Here is a 12,163-nt window from a genome sequence, read left to right as displayed (position 1 = left end):
GGCTCAGAACCAGGGCCACATGGGGTGTAAGCAACGGGAACTCTTCCCTGGGTGTTCTTCACAGTAAAGGGACTTTGGGCGGCAACCGTGGGAATGCAGGCTGCCCAGGGCTTCCCCAAATCCAGACTTCTGCTTAGAGAGAAGGCTAGGGAGGGGAGAGGAGAGAGCTCGTGCTGGGCCTGAGCCTGGCCTGTATGCCTAACAGCCTCCCCATCGGCAGCAGGAGAAGACATACTGCAGGGCTCAGTGAGGGAGCAGAGAGGGACGGCTCCGGGGCCCAAGCAGGTAGGAGAGTCAGAAAGGAGGCTGACAGCTTCTGGGAAATGACAGCAGATGACCACCAGGCAGGCTCGGGCGACAGGGTTGTAAGTGGGTTTAGGATCATATCAGCAGCTGGGGCACCGGTTCAGCGGCACACGCATCCTGAAGGTAGTGCGTGGAATCCTCCAGAACCCCTGGACCTGAGAGGCCCACGTGGAGAAGGTGGAGACCCTAGAGGTCCTGGATTCTGGCTCCTGGCACACAGCCTCCAATCCTCATCCACCAGTGCCAGCTGGAACAGGATCAAGCAGGCCCAGGTGCCTGCTGCACACACTACTTTTCTGGGACTGCCTGGGAACTGTTTGCTCTTTCTGTCCTCCCCAGGGTGTATCTCATTCCAGTGCAGGGCCTCTGGACAGCCCAGGTTGGTGGCATCCCCATCCTGGTACTCACACAGGTGGTGCTCTTCATAGTGATGTCATTAGAAAGGACATTTCTGCCATTGTTCAGGCTGGCTTCAACAAAGACCTCCTTAAAGCACAGAAAGCGAAGATGGTGAGAGCCAGCCTGGAGAGATGCAGTTCTTGCCCTTGGTGAGTAGACAGCGTGGGTAATGCTCTCATTCCCCAAAGCACTGAGATCAACCTCAGCAACAATGACCAAGGGGGATGTGGGTCCAGCAGCGAGGGGCCCTGCATGAGATTTCATGTCATTGTGACTGTGTCCTAAGTGACCACAAATGGCTGCTTGGTGTCAACTATTCTGGCTCTTCTGTATTTACAGAGTCCATTGGCTTAACTCTGAAAGGCGACCTGGAGCAACGGTACCATTCCTCGGGCAATCATCTCCTGCATCCTGCCCTCCTCACAGACCCTAGGACACTGCAGATCCCTAGGACACTGCAGATCCCTGAACACCTTGGGGGCCACCAACAAGGGAGGTGAGCAATGTGTTCTCAGCCCAGCCGCAGACACGTGCTGCCCCAGCAGGGGGGCATCCACATTCTGTACACCTCACAGTGCCCAACTGTGACCCCTGGCCTCCTGCCCTCTAGAGCCTCCTGCCCTCTAGAGCCTCCTGCCAGGGATACTTACTGTCCAGGTTGTTTTTAATCTTTGGTCCAGGGCAAGTCATGAAAGTCTTGTCCATACTGATTGTTTTTTTTTCTAAAAGGAAATGACATGGGAAGAATGTCGATGCACATGTTCGTCCACTGTTCCTCCCACCTCCAGTCCTCATCACGCAGAGCGGACCCTGTGGTCCACGACTGGCATCTGGACTCTGCTTTCCTATTGCCGAGACCCCTGTGAGCACCCTCCACGCCCAGGCCCTGTGCAGCACTCTGATGTGTAACAGGAAAGGCAGGCAGAGTCCCTGCTCTCAAGGACTCACCTTTAAGGACTGCACGGGAGATAGACAACAAAATTAAAAATAGAGAACAAAATAGATGGCAGAGTGCAACGTGCTGTGATGTCCATGAGCAGAGGGAAGGAGAGGCACAAAGAGAAAGGGACAGCCGCTTCGTCACAGGTGACCAGAAGCATTCGTGTGATGTTCCACAGTTTCTTCAATCCCATTTCATTTTCTTTTTCTTCCATCATATTTAAGCAAAATTAAATTTATTACGTTGTAGTTGAAAATGTTAATAGCACTTGTCTTTGGGTTTGGGATTTGGGGCAATGTTTTTATTCATTATGTTTTGTCTATGTTTCTTTTTTCTACATTGTATCATTTTTATAATAAAATATAATTAACACTTTAAAAATAATTGAACATATGTATAACAAAATATAATATAATTTTATAAATTAAAATTTCATGTATACATAAAATTACTTTCTATTGTTTTTCTCTTTTTCATGTAGGTCAGGGTTACTATGGACAAAATGATTCATTTCCACATGGAACAATTTGTTGACCTGAACACAATGGTCAGATTAGCCATGAATTTCTAAACTGTTGACCTTTCCTTGGTGCTGATAAAGATAACGATCAGGAAACAGATTCACTTTGAGAGATGGAAAGAGTGGGATTACTGGGGTAAAAATCCCCAAGATGTGTGACCTGACTGCAGAATGGCATTCAGGAGAGCTCAGGGAGCTCCTGGGGAGGGTGGGTGGCACTGGCACCCTGAGGCCATGGCTCAGGGTCAAGATGGGCAGAGGGCCCAGCAACACCGGGCTGCTGGAAAAAGAGTTTTCAAACAGATTAACTGATTAAACCCATACTTCAGTCACCATATTAAAAAATTTCTTAAATCACAAAAACATAGCCTATAAAGACAGAAAACATGAAGCATATAGAAACATCAAGCTTTGAATATGTCTTCTTGCTTCCCTATTTCTAAAATGTTTCTCGAATGTTTTCTTCAGAGGAAAATGTAATTAATGACAAAGTCACTCCTCAGTGCATCCGAGCTCCCTGCAACAGGCAGCCATGCCCGGCCACTTCTGCACAGGCACCAACCAGGAGCAGGGTGGCCATCTGCAGAGGTACCCAGGACTGTGGCATGGGCTTTCCTATGTGAGACCTGATGCTGGCCCACCTTGGAGAAAAAACTAGGGCCCTCCAGGAAACCAGTGCACCCACAGGCGGGCAGAGGAGGCATCTGAATGGACTTCCTGGGGGTAGGCAGGGCCTTGCCTTCCCCAAAAACCATCATCTCAGGGATGCAGAAGGCCCCCACTGGGCAGACAGATCTCCTGGGTCTACTCTCCAGCTGTGTGGCACTGGGAAGCTCTTCCATCACCCCTGCCCTGGCTATCCACCCATGCAAAGGAAATGCAGGAAGGCTGCTTTGAGAATTCATGGAGATATTGAGTGTGAGGCACTTGGCACAATATCTGATATAAGAAGCATTCAATACCCGGTAGCTCTCCTTAGGAGGGGGCTGCTCCATCCCTAAGCCACTCCCATGAAACTATACGTCAGTGGAATCTTAATGGCCTGAGACCATCTACACAACTCTGCCACATGAGAATGACAGCCTCTGCCCCGTTCCATATACTCAGGGACAGGAGGAGAGATGGCTGAGAAGCATCCTGCAGGGAGAGGAGTCATTCCAAGTTTACTAGATGACCCTGAATAAGAGGCCATTGAACATAACATGATCAGATGGAATGAATGTATCAAGGGGTTAAGAGGAAGAATTGAGGGGGATGCAGAAAATCCAACTGCACCCCGGGCACTCAGCGGGGAAGAGCACACTCCCTCAGGACCCAGGGCACAGTGTCTGCCTAGACTGTGCGCTTCCTCAGGCCACTCCCCAATTGCAGAGGTCCCCGGATGCCTGAGTGTTGCCAAACAATAGGAGAGTTTAAAATATTATAAAGTCCATACTTGTGCCAGCTGCTCTACACAGGTGATCTTGCTTAGTTAGGTTGAGTATCCCTAATCTGAAAATTCAAAATCCAAAGTGCTCCAAAATCTGAAATTCTTTGAATGTCACTGTGATGCTCAAAGGAAAAGCTCATTGGATCATTTCAGATTTCAGAGGAGGCTACTTATCAATGACTTTGGTTTTGCTGAACTAGAATCTGCAAATAACTTGGTCCTGGCTCTTTGCATTATTAAAGTCACATCCATGAATAATCACTTGCTTGGCTTCTGCAAGAACAACACTCAAAAGTCTGAGTGAGGAAGAGTGGAGGGCTGTCTCCACTCTGACCTCCCTGCTCCTGGTGATCCATCCCCAAAACTGAATTCCCAGGGGGCTTCCCTACAAGGAAGTGGCTGTGTCTGAATGAACATCTGTGTGTCCACTGGACAAAATCCTCATCTGGTGTCACTGAGGGTCCACAAGGAGGTGGTTGGGCCTTGAGCACACAGGAGGACTCCCACTCCCTTCCTAATCCAAGGAACCCAGGAAAGGCACCCTGCCTCAGCCTCCGCACGGGAGCAGTTCAGCTGGAGCTTTCCACCCTGAAATCCTACAGTGCTCCCTCAGGCCACAGGGGTCAAGTCCTTGCAGTCCTGAGCAGTGTTGAAGGGCTGACAACTTACCAGAAGGGCAACAGGACACAGATGGAAGTCACCTGTGCTGGGGGTGGCGGTAGGGACTGGGACTCCCGCACACTGCTTGGCATGGCCTCCTGGACAGAAAAGCAACACTACTGAAGAACGCTTCACAAGTGTGTGCCCTTAATGCAACAATTCCACTTCTTGTCTCAATCCCAGGGAACTACTGAGCCACATGCACAGAGAGGTCTGAGGGGATTTTCTGGGGGCCATAGTAACATTCCACATCTTCACAGGGTCTGCGATTACACAGATGTTGTGTGCTCTTGTCAAAACTCATCAGATGACACAAGATTTGTGCACTGCAAAAAGAGAACTTAATAAATATTGTTCCCTAGTTAAAGATATACGAACTGAAGGGTTTAGGGGTAAAGTACCCTGAGGACTGTAAAATATTTTGAATGCATCCAAAAATAAGATGAATTGGTGGAGAGAAAGAGAGACAGTGAGAGGAAGACACACATAGAGACAGGATAAAGCAAGCATGGTCAAGCATTAATTAAAAATGCCCACGATGGAAACAGGCGTGTACATTGCACAATCCTTTCCACTTGGCTGTAAAGTTTGAACATTTTAATAATGAAAGGTTAGAAGAAAAACAAAGAACTAAATAAGAAAATCATGTTTGGACACAGACAACCAGAAGTCATGGTACATCCTGGGTGACAAGTGACTGATGAGAGGGACAGACCAAGCCCTTGGACTGCAGGAAGTCAGAGGGGCTGGTCATCAGGGAAGGCTTCCAGGACAAGGTGCCCTTCGAACAGGGCTGCAAAGGGCAGGTGGGCACGGCCTTTCAAGGTGAGGCAGGGCTTGCAGAGTGCCTATGCCCCACCTGGTCCCACCTCTGCACAGGGTGCCCAGAGCAGGGAGTGGCCCCTGGAGGGCCTCACTGCTCCAGGCTGGTCCTTAGCCCAGCAGAGGCCTCTGCCAGGCTGGATATGAGGCCCAGGGCTGAATGGGGGAGTCTGGGCTGTGTGCCTCCCTCCCTGGGCTCCTTCCTGGGCTCCCCGGAGCCCTCATGGCTTCTTGGTAGCAGCCTGCTGAGAGGGCTCATTTTGTTGCATTTGGGTTCCAGGCTCCTGCCTTGGCCTTTCCCTGCTGTGACTGTCACCCTTCATGTGGGGTGGCTTTGTACAAGTTGGCCAACAGCTGACAGGTCATGGCCGTGACTGCCAGGCCACATGAGCAGAGGCAGAGGGCCGAGCTGGTGGGCAGAGGGCACCTGTCACCTCGACTCGGCTGCCTCCAGTGAGGGGTGACGACTCACATCCTCACCTGGGGTTTACAGGGCTGCTCAGATGCCACAGCCTGTGCATGTCCAGGGGACATCATCAGAGGAGCGCAGCTGTCACACTGCTGCACGGCTGAGTGGCTTTAAACCACGAACAGCAGAAAGAGACCCTGAGGGGGAGGGGAGCTCTCTCTACTCCACCCCCATCCTCAGCTCTGCATGGGGGAGAGGCGGGGTCGGGGACAGAGCCCAGGACCAATCATGGAAGTGTCAGCACAGTTCCTGTTTCTGGGACCTGCCAGCTCGCAACCCTGTGCCAGTCCCTGCACAGCCCAGTGACCTGGGACTCACGACAGACCTGACAGCGTCCTTTCTGTTCATGGGAGGCACCGCTGGAGCTCACTGGAATTGGACTATTTTCTCCTGGTCATGTGCCCGTGGAGAGCAGAGCTCAGACATGGACCATGTGTCTGTCCCCACAGCCTACTGCCAGGGTGCTCTGCAGTAATGAACACGGATGCCAGAGCCCAGCTACTGGAGGGCCTGGTGGTCTTGCTAAGGGCCTCATGCTGTACCCCTGGAGGGAGGATGCCCAGGGCTCTATTCCTTTGCAGCAGCTGCAGTTGTACAAACGTCAGCCATTCAGAGCCCCAGCCTACACAGACAGAACTCAAGACAGACAGGGGTCATCACAGAGGCCCTAACAGGGCTGTTTCCACACATGCTGGGACCCTGGCTGGCAAGAGGACATTCTTTCCACATCCCAGACAGCAGGGATGGGTGCTGGGATTTATCCTTTGGGGCCGAGGAGAACCAAGGGTGTTTGTGTGGATGGCTTTTTCAGGCTATGGAGGTTTCCTTTTGTTCCCAGGAACAGCAGGAGATGTTGACACCCCCACTTCTTGTTCCTCATCCCCCTGAGAAAATTGCCTGGTTCCTCTTTCCCGTTTTGTTGATGTGGTAAATTACACAGATATTTCAGCTCCTACACCTGCCTGGCATTCCTGAGATGAACCCTGACTGCTCCTGGCCTGTGGGCCAGGTTAGCTGCTGTGCATGCCCACACCACATACACACAGATACAACACCCACACCACAAACACACTATACCACACACAACTAGCACACATATACCACAGACACAACATAACATACTGTACCAGAAACATCCATGATCTACACACCATATACATACCACACACACCACACACCATACGTGATGCACAACACACACTCACACAGCACCTACACACGCACAAACACCACATGCATCCAAACACAACTTCCACAGCACACACACCATACTGCGCACATTCACACACCATATACCCACTATAGCCAACACACACACATCACAAAACACACCACACACGCCCTATGCCCACTATAGCCAACACACACACATCACAAAACACACCACACACGCCATATAACCACTATAGCCAACACACACACATCACAAAACACACCACACACACCATATACCGCACATGCAGCACATACCCTTCTTACTACAGCGGGGCTTCCTCAGCGCTCACCTCCTGCACACATAATGGAGGCTCCACAGACTTCACCTCAAGACACCTTGTGTTCCGATCTGGAATAGAGAGCGAGGTACAAAGGGGCAGGGAGTGTGAGCCTCAGGGCACAGGAGCCAGGCCCCCACCACCTCTCAAATTTGCCCCACTCACTCTGTCCACTAGGCCATGCTGTTCAGAAACTCCATGACCCACTGCAAACACGCGGTCCAGGCTGTGGGCAATTGCTGTTATCTTCAGAGAGGGAACGTGGCTTGGACCCCCACCCAGGAGGTGAGGATGCAGCAGGTCACAGGCTCAGGGGACAGTGTCTTGCCCCCATGTTTTGGGGGCAGCAGAATGTCAGGCTCTGAGGGCCACAGCCTTCTCTAGCCAGCAGCCCACTATCAGGGAGTGGGGAACTCTTCCGCCCTCCCCTTTGGTGTGGGGGGATTTCTACAACACACTGTCAGTCACTTCTGCAGTGGCCATGGGTTGGCCCAAATCACTTGGGGGCAAGTTAGATGAATGTCCTTGTGGTGGCCCTGGGAAAGCCGCCTGGGATGCCTTTCTCCACTCAGCTGCAGAGTGGTGCCTGGTTACCAGTTCAGAATGACCTGGTCTATCTTATAATCAGCCACACCCAGGGTGTAAACGGTGGCCCCCAGGCTCCCAGCCTTTCAGCCTAAGGGAAAGAAGGCATTGAGCATTAGTCATCAAAATAGGTGGAGCAAAATGCTGGTAACTGTGAACCCAGCTGGCTTCTTTGAGAGTCTCCTGAAATGCATTTGAAGGTATTGAGTATTAGTCATCAAAATAGGCGGAGCAAAATACTGGTAACTATGAACCTGACTGGCTTCTTTGAGAGTGTCCTGAAATACATTTGGCACCAGTGCTCCACTGGTCATAGCTATAATTGTGCTGGTAACCTTGTTGTCTGCAGAAGAAGCAAGGAGTGACCTGCTCAGCAAAGGCACCAGGAGTGACCTCCAGAAGCTCCAGGACCCCTGCAGTTGGCTGGGCCCACAGCACTGCTCATTCCAAGGCATGGCCAGGTGCCCCCACCTCATCCTCCAGGGGAGAGGCTGCCAAGACCCAAGCACCTGCCACCCAGAGACCCCTAGAGTGATGCGGGGCCTCAGCCTGGTACCCATTTTACAGAGGAGGGATGGAGAGGGGCAGGGCCCTTCCCATCACTCTGCCTGAACCCTCACCCACTAGCAGCCTGCACCACTTCTGCCTGAGGGTAGCTCCAGCCAGAGCTCCGCAAGCACAGGCCTGTCCCACAGGCAGGGGGAGGAGCAGCCGGGCAGTCCCATGGGCAGAGCCTGAGGGCAGCCCTGCCAACATCTTTGGGCCCAGGAGTTCAGGACTCCAGGTCAGTGGCACCTGGGCAGGGGACCCCATGGCCACCTCAATGCCTTTCCCCATGAGCCCCGCCTCTTCCTGACAAGACCTGCAGCCCCACAGTGGGGAGGGGAGTCGGGGGCTGTGAACAGCCTTCTGTACCATCTGAGACACGATCAGGTGATGAAAGTCGCTTGAAGGGGACACGAGGAAGGGAGGAGGAAGACTAAGGTGTGTGCAAGGGGGCAAAACCCTTGGCTCTTCTCTTCCTTTTCACACAGCCCAGCTGGAGGGCAAGCACCAAAGGGTTATGAGCACCAGAACTGCACACGCAGGATCCCACACAGTTCTCAAAACTCCATGGAACAGGGGATTACTATGCTCATTGCACCTGGGGGGCACCTGGAGCTCAGAGCAGGTGAGCAACTTGCTCCAAGAAGCAGGGCAGGAATCTGCACACAGAGCTCTCTGAGGCCCATTCCCAGCTCTGTTCACCCTATGGGACCACCATGGGGATAGCAGGAGGGCTTACCTCTGGAGCTGACACATTGAATCTGCTAATTTGCTTGTAAGGAAATGAAGATGTTCTAAGAATGCACAGTGAGGCGACCCCAGTAATACCCTAAGAGCATGAGGAACTAGAACACATTCTGTGAGCTCTAGTGGTCTGTACCATTTTACCTCCTTCCTGCATGAATGTGTGTCAGTGAGACTCAAGATCCTCTGTTAAGGTAAGATGTTCATGGATTGTTTTTCTGAGAAAAATAAAAAAAAAAAAAGATTGAGGTGGAGAGGGATGGAATGTTACAAAACAGCTCCCGAGCTCTCCTGGAGCCATTGTCTACTGTGAAGACCTCCCTGAATGGAGGAGGGTGCCAGGCACATACCTTATCATGCTCATTCATCGCTGTGACTTTGACTAGAGATATTTTTGTTTTCTCTGTCTCTGATCTGGTAAGCATAGTGGGAGGGAGGGTGTGGGGTTAGGGGCTGCTTAGCTGGTACCCTGGGTATGGCCTCGCTTTCCCTGAGCTCATGCCTGTCTCAGGGCACTTAGACTTTGGAGAGCTCATAAAGGCCCAGCATGAACCCTCCATGGTGAAGTGGGAGCATCCCATAGATGTGTGACTACAAATCAGGCCCTTCCAATGGGACCAGCTTTCTTAACCCTAACCCCTAACCCCTAACCCCTAACCCTAACCCTAACCCAAGGGCATGCAACTGAGATTCAGGGACAGGCAATGGGACTGGCATGCCTAATCTTAACTCTAATCCTAATCCTAAACCTAACCCTAAGGGCTTCCCTTGTGTTGGGCAACGTATCCTTCAACAGGCAGGGCTGAGTTTGGAAAAGGCATCCTGCTAAGCCCCCAGCCCTGCACCCAGCACCCACAGCTCCAGACCCCTGACCCTGACTCAATCTCCTCCACTCTCTTTATCCTACCAAAGTAGCAAATCTGCTTAATAAGAGTGCTATGGCTCCTTGACTTCCTGTGCTCCTGAAACCAAAAGACCAAAGGCTGAAAGAAGCGGCCCCAAATGGTGTGCAGGCAGCTGAGCACGGCAGGCTGGCTCGGGGATGTGGCCTGTCAGCCTCTGTTAAAGCAGACAGGACTGGTTGGGCCAGGCAGAGCTGGCTCTGGTGGCAGGACTGGGACAGGCTAATCCAATGTGACGGGCTGAGCCAGCACAGCAAGGCTGGGCCAAGCATGGACCCTGAAGGCTGGCTTCGCACTGCAGGAAGAGAGTCCCTGCCATGTGGGGCAGCTCTGAGAGCCTCAGCCCAGGAGGGAAGGTGGCCAGGCCCTGCCCAGCCCCTGCTGCCCCTCTGGGCCACCACCCAGAGTCCTTCCCCGCGAACTTGCTTTCTTCGCCCTCGTGCCCACCTAGGTCTCGCTCTCCCAAACCCACAGCACATTATGCACAAACTCAAGCCTTCCCCCAGCTCAGGGAGCAGAAGCCCTGTCCCAGCTCTTCCTCAAAGCTGTAAGTGGGGCCCAGGCCCCCATCCAGTCCTCAGGATCCTCGGCTCTCTTCTGCACTTCACCCTCTTAGTGCCCAGTTCCAGGCATTTGCATCAGAAGTGTTCTCACCTCCCGCCAATCAGGAGCTCTGCAGTGCCTCCTGCTGGGCCTGGGCACCCCTCTAGGCCAACTGCAGCTGCCTGAGCTTGCTCATCCTGCCTTCCTCCAGCTCCCCAGCCTGGCCTGGGGCTCAGGACCCCACCCATGGTCTCCCCTGTCTGAGACCCACCAGGGGACCAAGCTCTTCTGCACTAAACTCTCCAGCACTCCACCTGACCCTGACCCTGTCTCCCTCCCATAGAGAAGGCCAGAGCAGAGAGGGGCACACAGAGAGCAGCGGCCAGCACAGGCAGGTGTTCACAGGACGCACACACCTGCCCACCAGCCCCCGCACTCTAGGGAAGGAGGTAGGGCAGAGGGAGGACAGGGGACAGAGAAGGTCGGGAGGCCAAGAAATTCGGGAGCACAGGGGCTACAGGTAACAGTGCAACCAGGGGTCAGAGGGTTCAGGTGAACAGGCATTGGGGTCAGGGTGGGTACTGTGAGATGCCCTGAGCAGCCTGCCGTGTGTGCTGTCAGGCTCCCAACCAAGGTCTCAGGGAGCCCCACAGCTCTCTGGAGCTCCCTCTGGCCCAGCCTCTCAGGCCTCCATTGGGGACTCAAAGCAGCACTCCCCTGCCTGGGGTGAATGTGAGCTGTGGGACGATGCTGCCCTCCGTGGAGTAGGTGATGAAAGACAGCTACATTCTCGGCTGGGGAGGAAGCACGTGGCCCTGAGAAGCCAGAGGCACTGGCTGCACTGGACCCAAGCACAGCCAGGGCGGTGAGGCCCACTCCCCACCTCCCACCCCAACTCTTCCATCTTGGGGCCCCTTGCTGGACACAGGGAGGTGAGATAAATGCAGTGGACTCTGAGGCCTGTGGAGACGAGGGATCCATAAAAGAAAGTCAGGATGGCAACTTGCTGCATCCCCACAATCCCAACACCCCCCAAAGAAATTCGAACTCACACACACCATGTACACATACACACACATGCACGCACACACATGTGCAAACATGCATGCATACCACACACACACAGTCACACATGGACACACACACACACACCCCATGCTGAACAAGTAGGGAGATGCACACACAGCCCTCCCAGCTGGCCTCCCTTCTACTGGAAAATTCTTTGCCTCTTCACCCCATTCCCTCCTCCCCCTCCTCTCCCTCATTCCTCCTTCATCTCAGAGGAGTGACTCATCGTACTGGCGGCCATGCACACAGCCTTCCTTTCCTCTCCCTGACCCTCCTTCCTGCCGGCTGGCCCTCAGTGGCCCTCAGCGACAGTGCTGCCATACGTCCCCAGCGGAGCTCCCCATGGATCCTGCCCTTGTTGCCCATTCATTTTACCCACAGTCATCAGACTTTTCTTCCTTAAGTGCCACCTTGATCATCCCACTCCTCTGCTCAAGAGCCTTCTCTGGCTGTCTATGGCTCACAGCAGGAAATCTCAGCTCCTTGGCCTGGCATAATGAGCCCCAGTGGCTTTGGCCTCAAACTGACCTTCCCAGCCCTCTCCCAGCCCTGCCTGAGCTAACCTCATTAGCTCAGCAAGCTAAGCCAAGCAAGACCACTCACTCCACCACAGGTCCCCTGTGGTGGGAAATATTTCAAGTTTTGCAGGGAAAATGTGAGGCTTGTGAATTAAGTGTTTTGTCTTTTCCATCCTGCAAGACCCAGTTCAAAGACCCACATCCCTGGAAGCCACTCTT

General features: G+C 53.1%; 2 long non-coding RNA genes across 2 annotated transcripts; one reads left to right on the top strand and one right to left on the bottom strand.

Annotated features, from left to right (window-relative positions):
• Window positions 1-713: 713 nt before the first annotated feature.
• Window positions 714-7,592, bottom strand: LOC109028528 (uncharacterized). Its single transcript, XR_002007539.2, has 4 exons — window positions 7,204-7,592; window positions 7,051-7,109; window positions 1,356-1,427; window positions 714-792 (listed from the first exon to the last, which is right to left on the bottom strand). It is a non-coding gene; the product is annotated as an uncharacterized lncRNA (long non-coding RNA).
• LOC109028529 (uncharacterized) lies at window positions 813-1,901 on the top strand. The gene is made up of 3 exons (XR_002007540.4): window positions 813-854; window positions 1,045-1,201; window positions 1,435-1,901. It is a non-coding gene; the product is annotated as an uncharacterized lncRNA (long non-coding RNA).
• Window positions 7,593-12,163: the final 4,571 nt, after the last annotated feature.

Source organism: Gorilla gorilla, chromosome 8 (assembly GCF_029281585.2).
Source record: "Gorilla gorilla gorilla isolate KB3781 chromosome 8, NHGRI_mGorGor1-v2.1_pri, whole genome shotgun sequence".
NCBI classification, from domain to species: Eukaryota; Metazoa; Chordata; class Mammalia; order Primates; family Hominidae; genus Gorilla; species Gorilla gorilla.
The sequence above is the reverse complement of the archived record's forward strand: the minus strand, read 5'-3'. Positions and strand labels throughout refer to the sequence as shown.